Genomic DNA, 27659 nt, shown 5'->3' with positions numbered 1-27659 from the left:
CAGCATGGAGCGGCTTACAGAGTACTCGGGAAAGCACTAACAGGTGTCAGCACAGACTCTTCATTTTGCTACTTATGGCTGAGTGACAGTGGTGTAGCATTCTGCCTTCCACAGAGTGGGGCCCCTCCACAGCCAACAGGTGTGTTTTTAGGATGCTTACCATTGAGTCTATTAGACAACCCGGTTGTGTATCTGTGTTGTGCCCAGTGCCAGAATGATGGAGATACAGGAGCAATACAGCCCTCTTAGATCATGTTCAACAGCCTTGAACAGCTCTCTACGGGGAGCTGTGCACACAGCCTGAGGTTAAGCATTGCATGAGATGTTTGAGGGGCAACATGCTGCAGTTACATGGTGAATAGTGATCAGCTGAGCCACTAGGATGAAGTGGGGACAAAGTATTCTGCACAAGCAAAGGTCCAGTGGCAGAGCAATGTGCAACATGTGTGTGGGAAGCCATAATTATAGGCCCTGTTGGAACACAGTGATGGGGGTGGGATGGGAGGGAGGAAGGGAGTCTAGGCTAGGCAGCCAGTGTGACATCCCCGTCGTGTTTGGTTTCCTCCTCCTGAGTCACATACAGTGAAGTAGCAAGCGGATCAGAGGCTTTCCTCTGAGGCCCATTCAAGCAGACATGCTCATCTCGCATAGCCATCCTAGCAGAGCAAAGACGATGGGTCTCTGGGCTTTAATCTAGGCATACTGATTTCTAGAACCAAGATGCTGGCAGAGAGGAACCAAGAACCCAGTGCCAGTAAAAGCTAGCACAGAGACTGGATTGCCCCAAGAAGAGCAAAGCAACAGACGTGGGAACAGCATCCTTTACAATCCCATCCTTGTATTTTAAGAACAGCGATGATGCAAGTCTCAGGAAGAGGCTGGGGGAAGATGAGAAGCACCCTGAGCCGTGGCTGTATGGAGGCTGGCCATCTGGAGCCGAGTCCGCCTCATCAAACAATCCCTAATTGTTTTTAATAAGGTGCACAAGTTATGTTTGGCTTCCTCCACTCCTTGCTGTCTCCTGTTGAGTCTGTTTTTTATTTTCTTATGAAACAATAAGGCCAATATAATTAAAAAGCAGTGAACATATTTACCTGCCTGAGAATGGGACAGGTAATTAAGAGCCTCTTAGGAAAGGGTTGTTGATCATTTCTCTCTCAATCTCTCTCTCTCTCTCTCTCTCTCTCTCTCTCTCTCTCTCTCTCTCTCTCTCTCTCTCTCTCTCTCGTCATTTTAACAATGGAGGGGACCAGCAAAAGTGATACGTAGTTTCTCATGTTCATTTTCCACTTGATTTGAAGCTGTAGTCAATCAGAGAAGGAGGAGGACAGAAGCTGGCCTCTGGGATCACGTAGTCTGCCAAGACGAGCTTCGAGGACACTTGATAGTGTTTATGCACTGACTGACAACAGGAGAAAGAAGGGCGGACATCTTGGCTTAGCAGATTGGCACCATGGAAAACCCTATCACAAATAGTGTCCCCTTGAACTTTTCCCAAGGTCCTGTAGAGGTGATTGCATGTTCAAATAATCCTGATTGGCCAGTGGATAGGGGGAGAGAGATCTGGGGCCTGGGAGATGGCTCAGCAGGGGAAGGCACTTAATGTGCTGGCCTGGCAACCAGAGTTTGGTCTGTGGAACTCACATGAAGGTGTAAGGACAGAACCAACCGCATGAAGTTCTTCTCTCATGTATCCGAAGAGCAATAGGAAGTGGTCTGCACGCCCCTAATCACCTTGCTGAGATGAGTCACTCAGAAAGGAAATGCAGAGGACTAGAGGGAAAATTTAAACACTAATTGTCAGAGAACAAGTATGTATGAGACAGGACTCTACCATTTCAGACTGTAGAAAGTGATCAGAACAAAGGAGCAGCTGGTGTCACGAGCCCCTGAGACCTAGGCCTCTGAGCAGGAGCAGGGATGCTTTACTGGGATATGGAGTCTCAGATGGGTTCCTTCTCTTGCTGCTGTTTGAGCCACATTACATGTCAGGGCATGACACGTGTTGGAGCATGTTGTGATGTTTATGCCTCCTGCGCACCCTGTGAGATGGGATTTATCAAACCCAGTTCTCTGATGAGGATACAGACTTAGAAGGTTTGGAAAAGGGGTCAGATCAACACAACATGGGCAGAGCTGGGATCTGAACCCAGATGGGGTATCTTTAAGGGCCGTGGTCCTAAGCTGTGCCTTCACTGGCATCCCACATTAGCTTAGACGCAGAAGCAAGATCGTCATGTCACTGTGCTTCTCTCACGAGTTCCCAGTTGATAACTCAGTCCTAGAATTGTGCTTTATTTGCTGCTTTTTTTTCTATTTGATACAGAATCTCACTGGGTAGCCCAGGCCAACCTCAAACTCACTGTCCTCCCACAGCATCTCTCAGGTGCTGGAGCTGTGTATACAGATAGAGGATAATCAGCTAGTAACTGATCTTGTTTTTAAACAATGTCAAAGCTGAGCACAGTCACTTACTCCAGTCACCCAAGTAGTCAGAAGGCTGAGATAGGAAGATAACCAAGAAAAGGATAGCCTGATCTACATAATGAGTTTTAGGCTAGCTTGGGCTACTCTGTCTCAACAATGTAAGCAGTCAAATCTAATAGTGAAGAATCCATACAGGTACTTATGCTTTCAATAGCATCTCTTTGGTGCCATCAGGGAGTAAAGATAAATGAATCAGGGACTCTGTCTTAGTTAGGGTTTACTGCTGTGAGTAGATACCATGACCAAGGCAAGTCTGATAAGGACACCATTTAATTGAGGCTGGCTTACAGGTTCAGTCAGAGGTTCAGTCCAGTATCATCAAGGCAGGAACATGGCAGCATCCATAGTACAGGAGGAGCTGAGAGGTCTACCTCAAGACTAGAAGGCCAGTGGTAGCCAGGATGGACAGTAGGACGAACAGTAGGATGGACAGTAGGATGACAAGTGTGGTGGGGCAAGATGTGTACAGGTGAGATGACGATGCCAGAGAGAGGGAGCAGGGCAAAGGCTGGCCAAGGTGTTTCAGGTCAGTGCCACACAGAGGAGCCTAGGTTGCTTAGAACAGCCATGGAAATCTTTTCCTTGGATTACAAGAGACAGGATGTCTGGAGTTATGAACTTGTTGTCTGGACTGTGGCCTCTGAGAATGCTTTCCAGGTGCTGTGACCATCAGAGCTGCTTCAGTGGCCACTAATGAGAGGACTCACCCTCATTTGGTCCCAGCACAAAATAATCAGCTGGATGCTGTAAAGTCCACAGGAATGGTGAGGGTTGATCAGGACTAGCCTTTGACCATCAAGCAAAATAGTCATGCCAGGGTCTCCTCTCTCTCCTTCCCTAGGTTAGTCTTCTCTTCTCTTCTCTTCTCTTCTCTTCTCTTCTCTTCTCTTCTCTTCTCTTCTCTTCTCTTCTCTTCTCTTTTCTTCTCCTTTCCCTCTATCCCTCCCCTCTCTTCCCTTTCTTTCCCCTCCACTCAACTTCCCTTCCCTTCTTTCCCTTTCCCTCCCCTCCTGTCTCTTTCCCTTCACTTTTCCTCTCTTTCCCCTCCCCTCTCCCCTCTCCCTCTGTTTCTTCTCTCCTCTCCTCTCCTGTTTTCTCCCATTTTCTTCATTCTCTTTCCCATCCTTTCCTCTCCTCCCTGTACTCCTTCTGCTTCTTTTCTTTTCCCACCTGAGTCCTGAGCCCTACCCTCCCAGCAACATCTATGCCCAGAGTCAACCTTTCTCCACAGCAAGTCAGCCTTCCCTGGCTGTGATTAGTTCACAAGCTCAACTTGGAGCCAAGTGCTATCACTGAAATAGTGCAGAACTCTGCTGAATTAAGCTTGGGTCCCATTCCACCCAAGGGGGAATCCAAGCTGGCCCATAGATGCTCTGGTTCCTTCGAGGGGAACACAAAACAAAACCTCCAAAACCTAGGATGTTTTCATCAAATGAGGAAGGAACCTGATCGTGGCAGACCAAACCAACAATACCTTTGAGAAGACAAGGCAGCCGGGTGTGCATGGCACTGGAGAGGCCTTCTCCATAGGCTGGAGGTGTCCTCTGGGGCCCTTCATGTCTACTTTCAATTACAAAGCTGCAGTGAGCATGGTAGATTTTTGAGCTTGCTCATAGGACTCCTTTGGATGAGACCAGAAAAGGTAACCAAGCGGGCTGGGAATTGCAGGCGATAGAACTGCTTTCCCTCAGGATGTAGGGATTAAAGGTGGAGTAGGTACACTCATCTCTGCAGTGTAAGACTACAGTTGCCCCGTTTTTCATGTATTCTCCGGAGGAACCCCAACACCACTGGATATGTCTAAGGTTCAGAACCGTAACCCTAACTCACATCTGTGCTTTTCGGTGTCTTTTATTTCCTTCTGAGCATCGATTTCTCTATGTTAATTAACTTTTTATTATATTTACTTACTGTGTGTGGATGTGCATGTGGGCAAAGGCACACAGGTGGAGACCAGAGGACAACTTCCAGACCTCCACTCTCACCTCCCACCATGTAGGTCCTGAGAATTAGACTCAGGACATCAGGCTTGGCAGCCAGACCCTGTACCTGCTGAGCCATCACCACAGCCCCCCATATATCTGGTGATGGAGCTGGCTAGAGTGCTTGCCTGGCAGGCAGGAAGCCCTGGGTTCAGTCCCTGGTGGGGCATGAGTCAGGCATGGTGCACATCTGCTCTCTTAACACTGGAGAGGAAGAGGTGGGGAGATCCAGAGTACAGGGTTGTATGGTGAATTCAAGATTAGCCCGGAATACATGAAAATCTTCTAAGAAATACTAGAAAGGAAAGGAAAGGACAGCAATTAGTGCAAAGGTGAGACACGGCCTCGGGGTGTTCAAGCTTGGTCCCCTCTGTCCCAAGCTCAGCAACTTTGTCCCCTTTTCCTCACTACCTAAAGCATGCCTCTGCCTGGCTCTGCAGGCAGCTGCTGGTTGTTTCCCACGAGGCTGTGACTTCTCTGCTTCCAGGTTTCTCCTTTGACTTTCCCTTCATGTACAAACACTTTCTATGCTGTGACACATGGTTACCACAGCTTTCCCCCTACCCCCCTTCTCTCTTCTGTCTTGTGTTCTCTCACACCACACCGCTTTGGATCGGGGGCGAGAGGGACATCTGCTTGGGTCTGAGCCTCCGGAGGAGGTCCTAAAAATGTCTCGAGTGGAGCTGAGTTGGAGACCAGAGAGGCGGCGTTGTGTGAAGGCCCTGGGCAGCCCTCTCTGCTCCAGAAGGATATGCTAAAAGAAGCATTAAGTATCCACATCCCATGGTTACATTATTTCTATTTCCTAAAGGGAGAAATATTAAACTCAGGTGTTTGGCAGCCTTGGGGGAAGGAGGTGCTGCAGGTGGCTGCAGGAGACTTTTCAGAGCTCATTAGCCAGTTAGGAGGTCATTTACACTGTCCTTGAGGGATGAGGGTTCTGGATTCGTATACTGGCTGAAGTGTCCCCCCTTTCCCTGGATGTCCATGCATCATTTCTATAGAGCATGCTGTGTGTTACTGAAAAGGGCAAGATTAAGTAAAGTCATGACAGGGTCAGACTTTCCATGTGTATTTTTCCTGCCTGTGACGCTAAGGGCTGTCCCTAGAAGGGCAGTGATGTCACCTTGGAGAGCCTATGGAGGAGAGACATCTTCTCAAGTGGACCAGCGAAGTCCTGTTGGGCTTTCAGCACCTGTTACTATTCAGGAAATGTTTTCTGTGTCTTTTTCCAGGCAGTGATGGCATATGCCTTTAATCCCAGCACTCCAAATGCAGAGGCAGGTGGATCTCTGAATTTGAGGCCAGTCTGGTCTACAGAGTGAGTCCCAGGACAGCCAGGGTTACACAGAGAAGCCCTGTCTTGAAAAACAAATGGGTAAACAAAGAGTTCATATGCTAAATCAAATTCTCTATGCAAAACTTGTACATCAAGTAATTGTAAAAAAAAAAAAAATCACAGTTAGCCTGGGGAGTTAACTCAGTAAAGTCTGTGCTGTTCAATCAGAAGGACCTGAATTCAACTCCCAAAACCTGCATTTTAAAAAGCTGGGTATAGGGTATAGGGCAAAGACAGAGATAGGCAGATCCTTGCTCTCACTGGCCAGCTAGTCCAATTAGTAAGTCCTAAGGGAGGGAGAGAACCTATCTCACAAAACGAGAAGAGCAGCACTGAGAAATGATCTCTGATCTTCACAGATGTGTACACACACACACACACACACACACACACACACACACACACAGGACTGAAGTCTTAGATAAGGGATATGCTGTCTGGGATCATTTTGAAATTAAGACAGAGAAATGAGAATTAGGTTTGTGGTATGGGGTCCCGTATCATCCCTGTAGATGTATCGGATCTTTGCTTCAGCCTCAGAGGAGGGAGCCGGTCGGTGGTGAGGCTGAGCCCACATGGATTCTTATAAAACAGGAGCCACCCAAGCTGCAAGCCCCTCCCCCAGGACCAGCTCACAGCCCCTGCCTCTTCATTGCTGGGTTCTCCCTATGAATCTCCTAACTAGCATTTCCCGATTTAAAAAAACACAGTTTTTGAAGTTTCTAGGTCCAAACCACTCAATTTTCAAGTTAAATGTTTTCAAAGTGACATCCATTCCAGTCAGTTTGTGCAAGCCGATGACGCGTCGCAGATGGGCAACAGTTACTTTCTCCCATATTCGGGAGGAGAGGAGTATGCTTTTTCCGGGAGACAGCTAATAGGATGTAGTTTTTTCCTATTAAAAGGGAATGGAAAAAAATGAAGACATGAAAGAGTTGAAATAATTATAATTGAAACAGGAGGTTAGAGTAGTCAGAGACCGGACTCCGGTTGGAAGATTCCAGAGTTTTCTCATGACCTGTATGATCACATTGGCCTTCATTCGAGTTCTATTCCAGGGAATAGTAGAACCTTCTAGACACTTGTATATGCCATGGGGATAGAGTATACACCTCCGTGGACCCAGGGGCTTAAATGAAGAAACACGTGTGCATGTGCTAGTGTGTGCTTGGCCTGCCGTTCGCACTGATGAATGGAATGGGAGCCGCGTTGCTGAGGTCTTTTTAATATGCAGTCATACTGTGTGTGATATCCGTAGTATTTGTGGGGGCTGGAGAGAAGGCTCAGCAGTTAAGAGCACCGACTGCTCTTCCAGAGGTCCTGAGTTCAAATCCCAGCAACCACATGGTGCCTCACAACCATCTGTAATGAGATCTGATGCCCTCTTCTGGTGTGTCTGAAGACAGCTATAATGTACTCATTTAAAATAAAATAAGGGGTTGGGGATTTAGCTCAGTGGTAGAGCGCTTGCCTAGGAAGCACAAGGCCCTGGGTTCGGTCCCCAGCTCCGAAAAAAAGAACCAAAAATAAAATAAAATAAAATAAATCGGGTTGGGGATTTGGCTCAGTGGTAGAGCGCTTGCCTAGCAAGCGCAAGGCCCTGGGTTCGGTCCCCAGCTCTGAAAATAAAAAAGAATAGAAAAAAAATAAATCTTAAAAACAAACAAACAAAAAACAGTATTTGTGATGGGAGCAAGAATACCCTAGTTGAGATGTTGGCATTGCACACCTAGCACCTCTGGATATCTGGATGCACCCCCAAAATGGGACTTTGCGTATGCACTGGGGTGTGGGCCTTATAGTGTAGCATTTATCCTTGATTATTAATGCCTGCTCTGCTCACAGCCTGGTTTCATCTGGACTTTCCAGCTGTAGCCAGAGACAGATGTGAAGACACACAGAAAGTCAGAAGGACTCAAGGTGGGTGGTGCTGAAGATAGAGGGAGGCCATTCTAGTTTATTTTCTTTAATGTGATGAAATACTCTTGCTAATAGCAACTTCGTGGGGGTGGGGGGATTTATTTCATCGTATAGGCCACAGTCCATCGTTTAGGGAGATCAAGGCAGAAACCATGGAAGAATTCTAGCTCTTTCCCAGGCTTGTGATCAGCTAGCTTTCTTATATAGCCCAGGGCCACATTCCTAGGGTTGGTGCTGCCCATAGTGGGCTGGGCTTATCTACTTCGATTAACAATCAAGATAATTCCCCACACATATGCCCACAGGCCAATCAATCCCTCACCTGAGATTCCCTTCTCAGGTGACTCTGGGCTATGTCTACTAGGACAACAATCCTGAGCCAAACAATTTGGGAGCCTCTAGAAACAAGTGTTTTCTGATAGAGTTCCTGGTTCCAAAGGCATGGCTTGGCCCAATACCACCTCTATTAGACATCTGTACTACAACTAAACAAACAAACAAACACACAAACAAAAAGGGCAGGGAGATGACTCAAGTAGTAAAACTGTTTGATGCACAAGCTTGAAGACCTAAATTTGGTTCCCCAGTCTCCACACCAGATTGAGAAAAATAAACACATACATTTGTGAGCTGGAGAGAGAGCTCAGCGCGTGAGGGCGCTTGCTGCTATTACAGAGGATCTGCGATTGGCTCCCAGCATCCATATCTGGTGGCTCTAGGGGATCCTCTTCTAGCCACTATAGGCACTGCATTCATGTGCACATACTCCCACCCCATACACATAAATAAACTAAAAATGAAAAATCTGAGCTTAACTGCACATGCCTGTAATCCTAGCAGTGGAAAGAAGATTCCTAGGGTTTGGTGAGCAGCCAGGCTACCTCAGTCAGTGGACTCCAGAGAGACACTACCTTAAAAAATAAAGAGGGGTGCTAAACGACATCAGACAGCTACCTCCAGCCTTCACACACTCATGTGTAAACACATCTGCATATACACAGGAGCACATACACACACACACGCGCACACAGATACTGGCCTCATTTTGTTTTTAGGCCCTGAGTTGATGGTAATCTGTCATGGCAACATGAACTAACTCATGCATTGATTCTGACACTGTCATCCCTCATGTGGTAGTCCCCCATTAACGACCGTTGGACTGTGCATGGTTTCACCTACTCACAGTCAACGGCAGTCCAAAACGCTAGGTGGAAAATTCCAGAAACAAACCATTCATAAGTTTAAACGTGTACATTCATAACTTTAAAGTTGTGCACCATTTTGGAAAGCCTGGTGATATCTCTTTTATTACAATCTATTGACATAATTGTTCTATTTTATTACCAATCTCTGTGAGTGATTAACTTAGAAATTAAATTTTCTCAGGAGTAAGTGTAGGGAAAAGCAGTGTATTTGTGAGATCTGAGATTTCAGTCTGTCACTTAGGGCTCAAGGACCTCTCCCTATGGCTGTGAGACTCTCTCTGTATATGTTAAAAACGCCGTAAGTCCAGTGGGATGTGAATTCCTGTTCTGGAGAGGGTAGGCAAATCGAGCCCTAGATTCAGTTCTGACTCTGAGAGCAATGCATGTTCATAAAAGAAACAGGAAGGACATTGTTTTCATTGATTTTTAAAAAAACCTTCTATCCTGTAAAATCACAAACTCACAACTTACATAAACATAGAAGTGATTACGTCACCCCGTCAATTCAACAGTTGTTAACGTTTTCTCAGCTTTTTCCTCCTCCCCTCCTGTCCCCCTCCCTCCCCCACCGGTCCCCCTCCCCTCCCTCCTGTCCTCTTCACCTTCCTGTCCTGTGTCCTGCTCTCCTATTCTTCCCTCTTATTGATTTTTTTCTTTTTAAAAAGTGTGTGTGTGTGGGAGGGTGCTTGTGGGGTAGGTGTGGGTATGTGGATGTGGTGTGCAGGCATGCTCGAATGTCTGTAGGTCCATGTGCGGGTTGGGGGACACATGCACTTACCATGCGTGTGGAGGCCCAAACTTGAACTGGATCCTCTTTCTTGCCCACATTGCACTTGCTTTATTGAGGCAAAGCCTCGCTGACCTCAGGGCTTGCCGACTGCAGCTAGTTTAACTAGCCAGCTGGCCCCAGGATCCTTCTCTCCCTTCTGAGGGCTGAGATTCCAGGCTGCACCACACCTTCCTGCTTTTATCATGGGCTCTGAGAACCCGAACTCTGAGCCTTACACTTGTGCAGCGAGCACTTCACTACCGAGTCAGGACTCCAGACCCCTTCTCTTTGACCTAGGGTCTCACTATCTAGTCCCTGCGGTTCTTGAACTCCCAGCTTTCCTCCTTCAGTCTCTAGAATGCTGGGATCAAATGCTGGGATCCCTGGTATACGATTGTGCTTTTTTTTTTTTTTTTTAAATCTTTCCTTGTTTATTTTCAGTTGAAGTGTTTTAAAATAAATTATAGTAATTATTACATCTGAACTCTAAGTAGTTCATTATGTAGCTCTAAAATGATATAATCATAGTATTGCTATCAAATCAACAGAATTAATATGTGTTCCATGGTATTCTCCCATATTCAAATGTCACAAATGTCCCTAAAAGTTTATCCTTAACTGATTGTTCCTAGTGGCAGAGCCAGGCCTCCACATCTCCCCACTGGGTCGCTGCCCTTCCTACACCTCTCCTATGAACAGATGCTTCATTCCCACACCCTTGTCTTATCCCACGGCCGACTGAAGAGGAGGAGTGTGTGTGTGTGTGTGTGTGTGTGTGTGTGTGTGTGTGTATGTGTGTGTGTGTGTGTTCGCGCGCGCCTGCAGAGGAGACCTGCTGTGTTCATGAACGCGGTCTCATGGTCAGCTTTGTCTAATTCTACTTGTTCAGTATTTCTTTAGAACTTGGAGAAAGGGGTGGAGGGGGGAGTATTGTGCTCAATACTGGGGGTTGTTTGTTTCTTTATTGTTTTAAAATGTTCTGTCCTCGACCCATTTATGTAAAACAAAAACATGCCACATTTACTTAGGGCTCACTCTGTCTTTTCCTGATTATCAACATTTCCCAGACTCCGCACTCCAGATCCCTTCCCCTGCTGGAGTTCCAAGAAGCTGTGAGCTTCCTGAAGTGTGTGTGTCTGTATGCGTGAGCATGTGTATACGTGTGTATTTGAGCAGGGGTGCGTGTGTGAGTACAGGCACGTGGAGACCAGAGACCCCAGCCCCACCCCGGGAGTCTTTCTCAATCACTTCTTTCCCTTATTTCTTGCTGAAGGGTCTCTCGCTGAACCCCAAGCTTGCTGATTCAGTTAGACTGCTTTCTCCAGCAAGCCCCGAGGATCCTCCTGTCTCTCCTTCCCCAGAAATGGAGTTATAGGTGTCTGCCGCTGTGCCTGGCTTTCTTATGTGGGTCCCGGGAATGGAAGTGAGATTCAACCAAACACTTTTACTGACTGAGCAGCTCCGCTGCCAGCGACCCCTGCATCCTCATCGAGCTTCCTTAAGAGCCTGGTGCATCACTACAAAACCTCAGAGGTGTTGTTATTGTTTACCTAACAGCATCAGAACTGACAATGAAACAGGGGGGTGGCTTAAGATGGCGAACTGCGCAGCCTGGGCCTGGCAGTTCGGGAAGCAGAGGTGGACTTCTAAAGCAGGTGTGTCTGTTTCTTAGACCCAGAGCAGCTCCATGAAATCGCCGTCGATTCCAAAGCCCGTTGTGATCCAACTGACCTTTGGTTTTGGGATGTCAAAACATTCACTTTCTGGTTTGCCTATGATGCCAAATGACCAGGGAATCTTTCCATAACCTTTCTTCTTCAGTGTTGGAAAAGGACCAAGACCCTGAGAACGTCTATCGAGCAAAGGATCCGTGAACATGTTATATAAAGGATCAGATAGCAAATGCTCTAGACTTGTGGGCCGAGACTCTGTCATCGCTGGTCATCCCTGCTTTGCCAGATGACAGCAGCAGAAGGACTTAAATGAACTGGAATGCCTGCGTTCCAATAAAATTTTATTTATAAAAATGAATAGTGGGCTGTCTTTGACCTAGGAACTGTAGTTTGCCAACTGTTTTCCCTAAAGCATGAACGTGAAGCACTGAGCTGTACTCAAAACATGACTCCTGACATACGAGTTTGCCTTATAGCATTCAGCCGCTTGCAAAGCTAAGTCACCATTCTTGAAAATGGGGCATTATATATAAGGGCACAGGGATTTTTTTTCTTGGTTGGCAGACTGGAGAGCCTAGAATTTGGGTCTTTATTGCACAACAGGTAAGAGACATACTAAGAGACACAAAGCTTAAATCATGTCCTGTTACCTGTATCCAGTGATGTAAGCATTTTAATTAAAAGGAAGGCTTGGAGTTTATTGCCTATGAGCTCATGGGCAGCTGCTCTTGAAATTGCCATGGCCTGTCCAGAAGGTCTTGGCCTCACCCATCTCTGTTCTCTGGGACTGTGTGCTGGTTGCCCTTGGCCATCTTTAACCTGGTTGGGTTTTCTCATTGTTTCCAAGGCTTGGTCCCTATGGATACAGATGTATTTACCATGGCTCCAGTAGAAGGAAACAAGGGGAAATGTTTGATGGATGCAGGATGGGTATCTTTCCATAGAGAGTCTTTGGCATAGATTATGAAGCTGAAATGTAGACCATAATGGGCAGGAAAATAGAACCCATGAACCTTGAAGGTGCACAGGAAGTTGGGAGGCTCGTGGAGGATGGCAGAGAAGGAATAGGGGAAAATTTTAAAATGCATTTTGTTTGAAAATGCCATCATCATACCTAGTACTGTGTATATTAATTAAAAACAAAACCAATGATACTGTGAAATGAAAAATAATTTTGAAGAGCTTTTGATTGCCATTATCTTATGTGTATGAGTGCTTTGCCCGCATGCGTGTGGAAATATGTGCACCATATGTGTGCTTGGTGCCTGTTGAGGCCAGAAGAGGGCATCAGATCTCTTGGAATTGGAGTTACAGAGAGTTGGGAACTGCCCTGTGGGTGCTGGGAACCAACCCTAGATCATCTGTAAGAGCAGCAAGACCTGGTAAAGAACGTCTTAAAAATTGCTTTTTTTTTTCCTGTAAAAGGGATTCACATAGGCTGGTCAAACTCACTATGTAGCCCAGACTTGTATCAAAATCCCAGCACTGGGATTACAGGCAGGTGCTAGTGTACCTGGCTACAATGGTAAATTTGGCCATATTTTCTGCTCAGTGCTTATGTACAGTGACTTGACCATCACCAAGGAGTGTGGTGTGATTGGCACCTAGTGTAAGAGCCACTGGCTAAGAGTGGCTTAGTCACTCTCTGATGCTGAAATGGGACTATATGGACTCCAGGCAGAAATGTGGAGTGTGTTCCAGGACCTTGGCTTTGCCTCTAGTTGCCCCTCTCAGAATTTCCTCCTTCTCACTTCAGTAGCTCAATGCTCTTACTGCTTAATCCTGTCCATCTGTCTGGAGTATATTGTTTTGTTTTGATTCCCTAAATGATATGATTATGGTGAGGTGACTGAGAAGTAAAGGTTCTTGCTGCCTGATGGTACAGGCCTGATGTCTCGAGTTCAGAGAACCAACTTAGCAGAATATGATGGGGCACATGTGCCTCATCTCAAAAATAGTAACTCGATATGAAAATGTAAGTGATGTCATTAAATAAAGACTAAAAGACATCTGAAAATGCCATTCACACTCAGAAGCATGACTTAAGTCACTTGTTGCCTGTACCCAATGACACTAATATATTTGTTAATAGAAGGAGTTGAAGTTTGTCTCATATGAAATTGTAGAATTGGGGCCTTGGAGAGGAGGGACCTTTTAACAGGGAGGAGAGCTGGAGGTTTTCAAAATATGTGAAGCTTTTCAGCAGCCATTCATTCCTAACATTGGCCCTAAATGATCATTTGGGCCCCAAATCAGAACCATGTTTGGACAGCATCAATTAAGCACGGTGCTTGGCTGGTATCTCCTTTGGCCACTGGGCATCCTCATGGCTCTGGCGTCTCCATCTGTGAAGTGGACAAACTGCCGTAGTTGTTCCAGGACAAACTGAGGTACCTGCTATGCTCTGCTGAGGCTGTCTGCTCACAGGATAAATGCCATGCTCCCTGCCTGTCCCTTTATCCCATGAGCTCAAGGACATGTGTTTATACTAAAAACAATGCATAGAGAGAGACCTGTGAGTCACTGGAAGAACAGGAATCCCGAGGAGTGATTTTTCCCTGAACAAAGAAAAAGGATTTCTATTCACAGAGAACTATATGACAGGATGAAGTTGTCATACAATTTAGAGGTATAATAACTATAGTGTGCACCCCAAATTTTCATGACACAACCACCCAATAACCATAATAAATGACCAGCATCCCCAAAGTGCTAAGTGATATTTAGGGTTTATATCAGAATTGCCTACTCCTGTAATATAATGAAATGCCTGAGGCTGGAGCTTTACGAAGACATGAGGTTTATTTAGGTCAAAGTTCTAGAGATTCAAGGACTTGGTGCTAGCACTGCCTTGGTTTTGATGGGTGGCACAAAAAATAGAAAGGCATGGAACAGGAGAGAACTCACATGGTGAAATTGGGGAGGGGTAGGTGTGCTGTTTTATAACATTGCCTTTCAATGGAAGGATCCCATGAAAACTACCTTAACCTCTTCCAAGGGTCATAATCAAGTGACATCATTTAGTACCAACAGGTGACACTTCTCAAGGGTATCACCACCATCTCTCACATTCCCACCAAGCTTCCAACACACTGCTCTTGAAGGCCAGATCACATCCAAACCTCAGTAGGGTTCCTTATGAGCTGGTGGGAGTTGTTTCTGATAGTTACTGGCTCAAAAAGCACACAAAGCGAGAGTCCTCCGGTGCAGCACATGCTTGGTGGATGCTTAATGCTCCAGTATTAATATCTCTGCCACCTATAGACATTGGACAAGTAGTAGAGAGCAAGGGTTGTTTGTGACAGATGGGTACCCCTTTCCAGCTGAGCCTGTCACCTGAGCCTGATTTCTGGCACTGGGCCATACCTCCCTCCAGTCATGATGTGGCTGGCTCCTTGATATACCTGGAGCATGACTAGAAACATCTGGATAAGTATATCCTCTCTGTGTGTACTTCCTATACTTATGATAATCGCAAAAATTGATGGCCTGTGCTGCTCAGAACACTGCAGATGTCCCCTGACGTTGAGAGAAAAGCGCCATGGCCCACCCACCGCCATGCACCCTAAGACGTACTTCACATGGCCATGTTGGCTTTCCCTCACCTCTTTCTGCCTTTTCCCTCTGCTGTGGTCACACAGTGCCTCTCCCCTCCCTCTAGCACAGCAGGCCTACCTTGGAGCCTTTGAACTTGGTGGTGGTTGGCATTGCCAACTTGAGAGGGTCTTGAATCACCCAGGAGACAAACTTCTGAGCATGTTTGTGAAGGAGTTTGCAGTATTTTGATTGGGTTCGTTGCAGTGGGAAAACCTACCCTAAATGTAGAAGGCACCATCCCATTCTAGGCAAGCTGAACACCAAGCGTTCATCTTCCTCTGCGTCCTGATTGCAGATGAAGTCTGACCAGCTGCCTCAGCCTCCTGCTGCCAGGATGATGCCATCACCTGGGATGGTCTGTATCCTTGTATAAACACTCAGCCAAAATCAACGTGACCTCCTGAGTTGCTTTTCTCCAGTATTTTTGCCACACCAATGAGAAAAGTAATTGCTGTTGTCTCTGCCTGGAATGGTCTTACACAGCGGGTTTTCATGTTCTAGTCTCTAGTCCTTTCTAGGACATCCCAAATTATTTCTATTGTTCCCCGTGCCTGTAGTTTTTCTTGTGATATAATCCAGACTTCATCGAAGCAGCTTACTTATTCTCCATCACTTCCACCATCAAATCAGCATCTTTGGCTCAAGAACTCTTTTCTTTGATGATGGACCACAGTGGGCAGCAGGACAGTACCTGATCCTGAAAGAATTTGGGGATGAATGAGTGACTTCTAGTTTCCCAGAATATTCCTCAGTGAATTGTATTTAACTTCTTTGGTTGTTGTCAGCAACAGAACCCAAACTTACACTGATTTCCAGCCAAGGTGTGCATTCCTGTTCTTCTTCAGGCAAATGATAGAGGTATATGTCCTTGGTTTTCTCCTATAGCTGGCTGTCCTGTGGAGCACAGAGCCAACACACTTAGAATGCAGGAGACAGAGAGCTTCTCTTTACAGGTACAATCTATGATAAAGGAACACCAGTACCTTGAAAACTACCACGTTCCATGGACTCACCCTGTCTTTATTTCATCTCCTGTTGCTGTGATAAAATGCCCATTTCGAGCAGCTGATGCAAGAAAGTGCTTACCTGACTCACAATTCCAGGATCATCACTGTGGGAAAGTCAAGGTGGAAGAGATCTGAAACAGCTCGTCAGTTACAAGCGCCAAGAGCAGGGAGCAGTGAATCAGTTCTCTTTTTTTTTTTTCTTTTTCTTTTTTAACACTCTTACCCAGTTCAGAATCCCTTGCCTAGGGAATGGTGTCACCCACAGTAGGAGGGTCTTCCTATCTCAGTTAACATAGTCGCTACATAGACATAGATCCCCATAGACATGTCCACAGTTCAATATAATCTAAAGGCAATTCCTAAGTGAATCTCAAGATTGTGTCAAGTTGACAATTTAACACCACACCCAATCTCCAGTGACAACTAAAGGATGAGAGCCAGTGGTGACCAGTTCATTTGGAAGGCAGAATTGGTAAACAAAGACATGGAATACAAATGGGGCTTAGCCCCTCCTCTTGGTATATACCATAGGCACCCTCATTACATCGAGTTTATCTCCCTCCCCCAAAATCCCAACACAGTTTTCCAGAAAAGGACTCAAAGGATCATTCTCTGTAAACATGATTTCCATGTTTACAGAGAATGTAAACCATGCACAGCGTGCAAACCATTGTGACATACAGTATAGAGTGTTGGGTTGTAGAAAGAAATAGTAAAACTTCTTTTATCATTTATATTTAATCTCATACTTTAAAATCTAATTTTAAATGCATGGTTTATAATGCTCACATCAGCACTGTACATATACATATTAGTTTATATATACATCTATAATTCATAAATAAGTAAAAATACATATCATATATTTGTGCCAGCTCAAAATATTTTACTGGTAGGTATCTGTGATTGCAAAGACTTGGACTACTGTGCAATGTATTTTTGATAGAGAACAAGATCATAGTATCTTTATTTAAAATGACAATTTATTACTATGTTGTCTGTGGTGTGTGTGTGTGTGTGTGTGTGTGTGTGTGTGTGTGTGTACCAGAGGTCATCTTCAGGAGTCCTTCCTCAGAAGCAGAAGGGGATCATGTTTTTGAGACAAGGTCTCTAACTGACCTAGAACTCATCAAGTTGGGGCTATGCTTGACCATTGTGTCCCTGTCTGCTTTTCCCCTGCCCCAGGATTAAAGAATGCACCAGAGGGTTGGGGATTTAGCTCAGCGGTAGAGCCCTTGCCTAGCGAGCACAAGGCCCTGGGTTCGGTCCCCAGCTCCGGAAAAAAAAAAAAGAAAGAAAGAAAGAATGCACCAGATACTAAGTATTTTTTGTGGATTCTAGGGATCAAACTGGGGACCCCATGTTTTCACAGCTAGCCTTAACCAGTTGAATCATCTTTCCAGCCCCTAATATTCTCACGAACCAATATGTCGCCATCCCCCACAGTCACAAACTGCTCCTGTCCTCAACAGTGGGAGGAGAGGGGCAGCATCTCTCAGTTAGGATTTGGAGGATGACACTCCTTCTTTATTTGTTATTCAGAAAGTTTGAGTGACATCACTACAAACAAAAGCCTTTCAAATTGGGATGCGGAGCCCAACCCCAGAGCCAGAACTGTTTCTGGAGAAGACACACAGAAAGATGTAGAAAGATAGGTGGTGAAGGAGGCCAGGAATGGCCCAAATAGTTGCTGGGTGCTGGGTTGAAGCAGGTAAGAGAAGTGGGGGTGTGGTGGGGCACAAAAAAGGAAATCCCAAGGGCCCAAAGGTAGGTGTGCTTCTGGAAGGACAGCAAATGTGGTTAGCTGATAAACCATCTTCAAGTCGGGAATATATTCTGAATTATTGAAATCTGAATGACTCTCATATTCTATTAAAGAGGGAAAATGGCATTAGAATAAATATTAAAAGGAACCGAGATCTGGGGCATTCATCTTGCCTGAATATCATTAGCTCCTTTCAGTGCAGGCATCCTTCCTTCCCATAAACACTCACAGTGCCCCAACCCCCAGTACTCCGTGTTGTAAGCCTCCAAAGATATCTTAAACTAAGCGACACACTCCTGTGATCCCAGCATGTGGGAGACAGAGGTAGTAAGATTTATAGTTCAAGGCCAGCTGGGGACATAGGGAGACTCTGTTTCAAAAACCAAACCAAACCAAACTGAACCTCAAGGCTGAAGCTGTCTCTACCAGACAGGAAGACCACAGGGTGTAAAGTGAAAATTTAGCTGACGTTTCTAGCAGGTATTCTAGTCTCCCTTGATTCAGCAAGGGTCATGTACACCACCTCCTTATCAGCGCCAAGCCCTGCCCCTGCCCTCCAGCAGCTGTCAAGTTGTTAGGGACCAGGATGGTACAGAACAGCCCCACTGTGTGCTGAATTATCCCTTTGGATGGCAAGAGTAGCAGGACAAGAAGGATGATGTTGGGAAGTGACAGGCAGTGTCTGGGAAAACCTGGCTGAGATATTCAAGGTGTGCAGAATGGATTTTGAATGAAAAAGGAAACCTAAAAGAAAGGAAACAGTAAGTTCAAACAGGACAGTTAAAGAGACCTCAGGGGTGAGAGGAGAGGCCACAGGCTTGCACCAGAGCCTGCACTTGCTCTGGACGTGATGCTGAGTCATTGGATGGTGTTTGCTACTTGTCTTAGAGTTTCTGTCGCTGTGGAGAGACACCACGACCATGTCAACTCTTTTTTTTTTCATTAATTTTTTATTCACTTTACATACCAATATCAGTCCCTCTCTCCTCCCAGTCCCCCCACACATAGATCCTTCTCCTATCCTCCCTCTCCTCCTCTGAGAAGGGGGAGTTGCCCCCCAGTATCACCCCCCTCTTCCCCACCCCAAGCACATAAAGTCACTGTAGGACTAGGAACATTCTTTCTCACCGAGGCCAGACAAGGCAGCTGAGTTAAGAGAACAGGATCCACAGGCAGGCAACAGATTCATAGACAGCCCCTGCTCCGGTTGTTGGGGGACTCACATGAAAACCAAGCTGCACATCTGCTGTATATGTGCAGAGGGCCTTGGTCCGGCCCATGCTCACACTGGTTGGTGGTTCAGTCTCTGAGAGCCCCCAAGGGTCCAGGTTAGTTGACTCTAATGGTCTTCCTGTGAGGTCCCTGTTCTCCTTCCCACCATTCTTCCACAAGACTCCCCAAACTCCATCTAATGTTTGACTCTGAGTCTCTGCATCTCTTTCTATCGGCTGCTGGGTAGAGCCTCTCAGAGGAGAGTTATCCTAGGCTCCTGTCTGCAAGCATAACAGAGTATCATTAGTAGTGTCAGGGATTGGTTCTTGCCCATGGGATGGGTCTCAACTTGGGGCAGTCATTGGTTGGCCATGCCCGACGTCTCTGCTCTACCATTGTCCCTTGTGTATCTTGTAGTCAGGACACCTTTTGGGTCGAAGGTTTTGTGGGTGGGTTTTTGTCCTTATCCCTCCACTAAGAATCCTGCCTGGCTAGAGGAAGTGGCCACTTCAGGATCCATAGACCCCACTGCTAGGAGTTGTAGCTAGAGTTATCCCCATAGACACTCTGGGGGGGCCCTCCTTTCCCAGGCAAGTCCTAGAGATGTCTCTCTCACCCACCTCAGATTTGCATTCTCTTTCCTCTGTTCAACCCACCTGATCTATCTCTCCCCACCCATGCCTTGCCCCTCACCCCCCCCCCAGTTTTCTTTCTCCATCCACCTCTGATATCTATTTTATTTCTCCTTCTGAGAAAGATTCAACATCTTCCTTTGGGCCTTTCTTGTTATTTGGCTTTTTTAGTTCTGTGGGTTGTAGTGGACTCTTATAAAAAACAAAAAAACATTTAATTAGGGCTGGCTTATAGTTCAGAGGTTTAGTCCATTATTATCATGGCAGGAAGCATGGCTTCTTGCAGGCAGTGGTAGCTGAGAGTTCTACATCTGGATCCACAGGCAGCAAGAAGAGAGAGAGGCAGTGTGCCTAGCTTGAGCATCTGAGACCTCAGAGTTCACCCACAATGACACACTTTATCCAACAAGGCCACACCTCCTAATAGTGCCACTCCCTATGGGCTAGGCATCGAAATACTTGAGTCTGTGGGGGCCATTCCTATGCAAACCATCACATTTCACTCCCTGGCCCCCATAGGCAAATAGCCATATAATACAAGATGCATTTAATCCAACTTCAAGTGTCCCTACAGTCTATCGCAGTATCCACACTGTTTAAAAGTATAAAGTTCAAAGTCTCTTCTGAGACTCATGCAATCTCTTAAATGTGATTCTCTGTAAAATCAAGGTGAAAAAGAGATCACATACTTCCAACATATAATGACACAAGATATACACTACTAATCCAAAAGGGAGGAAAGGAGCATAGCGAGAAAATACTGGACCGAAGCAAGACTGAAAACCAGCTGGGCAAACTCCAAACTCTACACGTCCATGTCTGATATTAAAGGGCTCTTCAGATCTCCACCTCCTTTCAGCTTTGTTGACTGCAACACACTTCTTTCTCTTGGGTAGGTTCTACCCTCTGTTAGCAACTTTCCTCAGCAGGTGTCCCACAACTCTGACATCTCCAACAACTTGGGTTCTCCAAGGCATTCGGGCTTTGTCTTCTCAGCTTCAAGCAAAGGTCTCTCTGGGCCTCCATACAGGGTCAGCCTTAACACACAGTTGGCTTTAGTGGCTTCCCTTAGTTGTGGAGAGAGCCCTATGTCTTATATCTTTGACTCTAAAGCTGGAACCATGTTACCAAACCTTCAAGTTCTGCTGCTTTCTGCGGCTGGAACATGACCCCTCGTTCAAACACATCACACCATTTATTTTTATTTGTTTTTAATGGTTTCCTTTATTGTCTAAATTTGGTTGTCCTAAAATTCACTCTGTAGACTGGGCTGGCCTTGAACTCTGAATTCTGCCTGCCTGTGGAGTGCTGGGATTAAAGGTGTACAGTAACATGCCCAGCCTTAAGCTTTTAAAAATTTCCTTTTCACAAGCTGGAAGTTTACCTGAGAGGGGTCTGTCCTGAGGTCACCACTCCCTTTATTCCATTTGGCATCAGGCTTTTCTTTAACCGGTTTATCTCTTTGAGCACAGGACTTAGCTCCCTTACACTTCCTGATGCTCCTTTTCTCCTCAAACTGTACATTTTGTATTTTTTTCTTGCTTAGCTAGCTCCTTTTCATTATACATCTGTGTAAGTGTAGCCACTAATAATCAAACAACACAGTCAATACTAGGCTTTCTGGAAATCTCCTCTACTCAATCTCTTAATCCATAACTCTTCAATTTAGCCTGAGTCAGACTTTCTTGGACAAGGGCAGAAAGCTGCCTCATTTTCCACCAAAATATCACAAGATCAGTGTCTAGGTCACATTATAATATTTTCCTCTGAAACCTCTTAAGCCAGGCCCCTGCAGATCAAATCACCCTCAGCACCACTGTCTTCCCTGCTTCTAATTGTATGGCTCATTAAGCCCCTCTTAAAGCATCCACTGCTTTTCTAGTCCAGTGTCCCAAAGTGTTCCACTTTCCTCCAAAGGCATGGGTTATTCAGGCAATACCCCACTCCTGGTACCAACATATCTCTTAGTTATGTTTTCTATTACTGTGATGAGGCATCATGACCATGGCAACTCTCATAAAGGAAAACATTTAATTGGGGCTGATAACATTTAATTGTTTGATAAACTTTTTAAGTTGTTTTTGTCTATTTGAAGAATATAATATATATTCTATATATATAATATAAATAACATAAAATTTAACCAATATACAGTATTGGTTATATAAAGTATAAAGCGAATGACAACAAGTTATGAACACTTTTGTTTGAATGCAAATTTTTATTTATCTATAGCAAATATATAGGAATGAGATTGCTGGGCCATTTGAGCAAGCATGTCTTTAAAATTCATCAAAAGTTGTTAAAGTGCTTTCCGGATTACTGTTATTACTTTGCATTGCTCCCATTGACATCTGAGCATCCTTGTTGCTACCTTTTTGCATTGTCAGGTCCTGCCTGTCCCCATCCCAACAGATCTGTAGTGATGTCTCTCTCTTTTTTTTTTTTTTTTTTTTCGGAGCTGGGAACTGAACCCAGGGCCTTGCACTTGCTAGGCAAGCGCTCTACCACTGAGCTAAATCCCCAACCCCTATTTATTTATTTTATGTATATAAGTACACTATATCCATCTTTAGACACCCCAGAAGAGGGCATCAGATCTCATTACAGATGGTTGTGAGCCACCATGTGGTTGCTGGGAATTGAACTCAGGACCTCTGGAAGAGCAGTCAGTGCTCTTAACCACTGAGCCATCTCTCCAGCCCGTGATGTCTCTTTTTGACTTGATGTTCCCTCATCAAACACAAAGATTCTGAACATCACCTGGTGTCTGTGTCTGCTATTCGTGGACCTTCTTTGTGAAATACCTACTTAAACTTTTCATCTTGAAATTGGGGTACTTCTTTTCAGTTGGGTTTTCCTGTTACTTGTGCTTCTTGGATTGAAGTCCATTATTGGATATACAATTTCCAGAGATATCTCCTAGTTAGTAACTTTTCGTTTGTCTTTTGCATAGCAAATGTTTTAAATTTTTATGAAATGTCACTTATTGAGTTTTTTTTTAATTTACTAAGAACTCTTGATCTGTATAACCAATTTTGGATTAATTGCTATAAGATCTGATGTTTGCTAAAGATCATCCTTTTTTTTTCTTAAATATGCATATGTTCTTAGCCTCCAGCATCCACTGTGGGCAACCCATCCTTACTCAGTTGAATTGCTTTTGTACTATTGTCAGAGTCTTGCTGTGGCCATATCCACCCTGTGATTCTCCCATGCATCTGTCCCTCAGATTCTTCAATACCATCTCAAATGCCATTGAATCAAACTCTCTTAACATCAGTACTGCGAGTCCTCCTAGCTAATGTTTGTTTTCAAAATTACCTTGGCTTTATTGCCTTATTGCCTTCCCAGGTGAATTTTTAGAATTGCTTTGCTTTATCTTAAAGAGCAAAACAAAACAACCTTGAGGGATATTGATTGGTATCCCTGTTAAATATATGTGGCAGCAGACTGGAAAGATAGCTCAGTGGTTAAGAGCACTCACTGCTCTTCCAGAGGTCCTGAGTTCAAGTCCCAGCAACCACATGGTGGCTCAGAGCCATCTGTAATGGGATCCAATGCCCTCTTCTGATGTGTCTGAAGACAGTGACAGTGTACTCGCATACATAAAGTAAATAAATCTTAAGAAAGAAATCTATATGGCAGTTTTTGTAGACTTGAACTCTTAATGATCCTGAGTTCTTCCATATATAAACATGGTATGTCTCCTCGTTGACTTGTTTCCGGGTAATGTTTTAGTTTTAATAAATTTATATGAAGAATTACATCTTCCCATTTATTGGTGGGGGAGACTAGTAGAAACGAAAAATTTCAAAATATAAATTTAACCCAGAATGGTGGCTTATACTTGTAATCGGTACACATAGGAGGCAAGACAAGAGGATTGTCATAAGTTTGAAGTCATTCATCCTGATTTATACAGTTAATTCTAGGCCAGCCTTGGCTAAAAAGGGAGATCCTGTCTCAAGAAAAAAAATGTTCTTTACTAATTTACGGAAGTACACTAATAGTTCTCACGTAACAACCATGCAGGAACCATGTAGCGGTCCTGAGTCCTCCATGGCCTGGGGGTTACTCAGGTTTTACACATGGATATTCATTCTTGTAACCTGCGCAGGGGACAGTTCTGTCTACTTCTTTCTGACCTGAGTGTCTTTTATTTCTGCCCCTAGTTTACAGAATATTTTAAACCATAAAGAGATTAAAGTTTACCCCCGCCTTTGCACTGAGTCATGTGACGTTCTTCTCAGCGTCTGCCTTTCTGATCATACTGAGCACCTGCTCACTGTAAAGTAGCCTTGTATCCCTGCTCACTGTAAAGTAGCCTTGTATCCCTGCTCACTGTAAAGTAGCCTTGTATCCCTGCTCACTGTAAAGTAGCCTTGTATCCCTGCTCACTGTAAAGTAGCCTTGTATCCCTGCTCACTGTAAAGTAGCCTTGTATCCCTGCTCACTGTAAAGTAGCCTTGTATCCCTGCTCACTGTAAAGTAGCCTTGTATCCCTGCTCACTGTAAAGTAGCCTTGTATCCCTGCTCACTGTAAAGTAGCCCTGTATCCCTGCTCACTGTAAAGTAGCCTTGTATCCCTGCTCACTGTAAAGTAGCCCTGTATCCCTGCTCACTGTAAAGTAGCCTTGTATCCCTGCTCACTGTAAAGTAGCCCTGTATCCCTGCTCACTGTAAAGTAGCCCTGTATCCCTGCTCACTGTAAAGTAGCCCTGTATCCCTGCTCACTGTAAAGTAGCCTTGTATCCCTGCTCACTGTAAAGTAGCCTTGTATCCCTGCTCACTGTAAAGTAGCCTTGTATCCCTGCTCACTGTAAAGTAGCCTTGTATCCCTGGGACCAGCCCCTCGTGGTTGTCCTGCACTGTTTTGCACTGCTCCATTAGTTGGCTTATTGTTTTGCTGAGTTTTGCAGCTATATCCACACTAGGGACTTGTCTGAAAACGTTTGCATTGCCTTCGTCTGGGTTTGGCCCTGGGTTAGTGATGGCCTCGATGTTTTATGAGCTGGGGCGGGCTTTTTCTGTTTTCTGGGAGAGATTGTTTAGATTCGGGTTTGTTTCATCTTTCAGTGTTTGTTGGAATTCGCCGGAGGAACCCATGTGACGCTGAGCTGGGGGTTTGTTTTCTTTTGTTTGCTTTGTTCTTTCTTTTCCCATTTGTTTGTTTGTTTTGGTTTTGTTAGGGAAGATTTTTTTTTCTTCTGATTTCTATTTCAAAAACAAACGTCAGTTTATTCAGGTTACTGATTTCCTCTTGAGCAGATCCCCGTAATCTGTTGCTTTTAGAAACAGTTCTGTTAATCCTGGTTTAAATTGTTGTTTTTAGATTGACTTATTTTATTTCGTGCGTAGGTGCGATTGTTTGGCCTGCATGAGTGTACGTGCATCCGGTGTTGTCTGTAGAGGTCAGAAGAAGGTGTCAGATCCTTTGGAACTGGAGGTATGGATGGTTGTGAGCCACTGTGAGGAGTGACAGCAATGGAACCTGGGTTCTCCACAAGAACAACAAGTGCTTTACTGAGCCCCTTGTCCCCCCAGTCTTTAGTCCGGTATTTCTGAACTGACGTTCGTGGCCTCATGGATACTGTTCATGATGATCACTTAGGCATCTGCATGGCCTTCACTGGTCATTCGTGGTGTTGGTGACTTGCATGCATTTGCTCTATTCTGCTGGCAGCTCCTCGAGTTACTGAAACCCAGTTATTGGGTTTGGTCCCAGTAATCACTGTACTTCCCAGGTCTGCCTCTGCCGGCCGTACAGGTATCTACTCTTACTTCGTCGTTTCGTAGTCGATGGCCGACTGTCCATGTGATCATTTCCCTCCTATCATGCAAGGGGTGCTGTAAAATTTACCTAACTCCTTCTCCAACTGTGTCTGGCCCATGCTGATGCTTTTTACTCACGTAAAACTGTTTTCTACTTCAAGTTAAAATTGTGATCAGTCTACCTCGAGGTGCATTTTACCATGGCATTTTCCACACAGGACTTGTTTCGTTCTTCCTCATGCTCCTTTTTCTCCCACCCCTCCATCTTTGGTGCCTCCCCCCCCCCTCCAGCCTCCTCTACATTTTTATGTCAAGTGTGACCTTGCGCCCCTTCCCTTTCTCTGTACCACGGGCTCCCCTCTCATCTACTTTTGATTTTTTTTTTGGGGGGGGGTCTGGTAATTCTTATGTCTGTGCAGTTCGGAGATGACTTTGACTGCTTCCCATTTCCGTGTGAATCTCATTTTTCTATCATTTTACATGTCTTGCAATCCCTAAAACTTAATTAGTTATATGTGAATGTATGCATGTGTATGTGTGCATGCAGTGTTGCATATGGCATGGCGTGCATGTGCAGGTCAGACAGTAAGTCCTGGGAGTCACTTCTCACCATCCACTTGAGTGCAGGGTCTCTCTTGCTTCAGATGCCCAGATATCTACTCTGTGCTAATCTTTTCATCCATTCAGCCATCTCCAGCAGGAGGTCACATGTCATAAAAAAAAAAGACTGTGTTGGGCCCTGGATATTTTGATATTCTTAGAAGCATTCTTATACCTCATTTTGAGCACGAAGCTAAGTGACTTGGAAACAATTGGTTCTTGTGGGTCTTGCTTTTAAATTTTGTTGCATGGGACGAGCTCTGCCTCTGCTCTGGGCTAACGGCTCCCACTTCAACCGATTTTGCAGGTTCCTCTTGCATTCTGCCTGTTGCCCTGTGAGTTTCCTGTCGGTCTTCTACTTTGGGATGCTCACTAGTCCTGGTTGTCTTCACAAGTTCCTGTGGTGAGATTGGTCCCTTCTAATCTCTGTGGTTGTTTAGAGCCCAGCTCTGTGAAGTTTCTAATAATTGTAACTGCCAGGTTCCTAGCTGCATAACCTGGGAGGGGAGGGACTTTGCCAATCTGTGGAATACCCTCTGTGGCTCTCTCCTTTGTTACTCTGCCCTACGAACTTCAGCCACCTGGGTTTCACCTCCAAACCCTTCACTTGAAACTTGAGGAATCAGCAGGTTTTGTCTCCAACCCCTCTTCCCACATCCTTGGCCTGGAGTACTTCTTCAGACTGGGTTGAGTTCATTCAGACTAGAATGATTTCAAACATCTGGGATGATCATAAGACTTCTCTTGTGTGTTTGGTGATAATACAATACAGCTTATTGTCCAGTAGTTGTTTACAAGGGAAGGCCAATTGCCTGCAGGGTAACAAGGATGTACTGGATTAGCTCAGGAGTAAAGATTGTGTCTCCTCTGAACATTATAATGCAGGTGTAGAAGTGAAAATAGTAAACTACTTTGCAAGAATGTCAATATTGGGCTGGGGAGATAGATCACTCAGAGGTTAAGAGCACCGGATACTCTTACAGTAAGAACACTGGATGCTCTTCCAGAGGTCCTGAGTTCAATTCCCAGCAACCACATGATGGCTCAAAACCATTTATAATGTGATCTGGTGCCCTCTTCTGGCCTGCAGGCATACATGCAGGCAGAACAATGTATACTAAATAAATAAATAATCTTTAAAAAAGGATGTCAGGATCATGGGAAGTAACATTATCACCGGAAGTGACATCATCATCACAATCGTCAACACAGCCATTGCCACTGTGTCTTGTGAAACTTATATGCTGTGTTGGCTGGATTGTCGTGTACACTATTATATAATCCTGGTGGTGGCTTAGATTCACTGCTATAGCAGGCCCACTAATGTGGGCTGTTACTGTGGCACACAGTGACTAACCACCAGGATGTCATTGACCTCACAGAGAACTTTTTGGAACTTCACAAAACCCAAGAATTTTCATGTTTGAACTCCCTTCTTCCCATTTCCTTCCTGTTGTAGACCTGCCTGCCACATGGTCTTTGAGGCTTCAGCTGTCTCCCTAAGCTCATTTATTTGGTCCTTAGTTGATAGCCTGGCTTGGGGAGGCTGTGGAACCTTGAAGAGGTGAGGCTTGATTGTCAGAAGTATACGAATTGGAACCGTTTTTGAAGGTTATACCACAGGCTTATACCACAGGCTCTGGTATACGGTCTCTGCTTCCCGCTTGGCCGCCATGATGTGAGCAGCTGCCTCACA

General features: G+C 45.1%; 2 protein-coding genes and 1 long non-coding RNA gene across 3 annotated transcripts in view; 2 read left to right on the top strand and 1 right to left on the bottom strand.

The window, feature by feature from the left end:
- The window catches only part of Foxp1 (forkhead box P1), a 691302-nt gene that overhangs the window by 47335 nt on the left and 616308 nt on the right, over positions 1–27659 (top strand). The window lies entirely within an intron of this gene.
- The window catches only part of Eif4e3 (eukaryotic translation initiation factor 4E family member 3), a 148597-nt gene that overhangs the window by 97086 nt on the left and 23852 nt on the right, over positions 1–27659 (top strand). The gene's annotated exons all lie outside the window — the stretch shown is intronic.
- The window catches only part of LOC102555037 (uncharacterized), a 37483-nt gene continuing 23982 nt past the window's right edge, over positions 14159–27659 (bottom strand). The window contains exons 3-4 of the long non-coding RNA XR_005504176.2: positions 15777–15866; positions 14159–15669 (exon numbers count right to left, since the gene is read on the bottom strand). This is a non-coding gene — a long non-coding RNA (uncharacterized LOC102555037). The remainder of the gene's footprint in view (positions 15670–15776; positions 15867–27659) is intronic.

The sequence above is a fragment of the Rattus norvegicus genome, chromosome 4 (assembly GCF_036323735.1).
Source record: "Rattus norvegicus strain BN/NHsdMcwi chromosome 4, GRCr8, whole genome shotgun sequence".
In the NCBI taxonomy this organism is placed as follows: Eukaryota; Metazoa; Chordata; class Mammalia; order Rodentia; family Muridae; genus Rattus; species Rattus norvegicus.
Note: the sequence above shows the minus strand (reverse complement) of the source record. Positions and strands in the feature narration are given on the sequence as shown.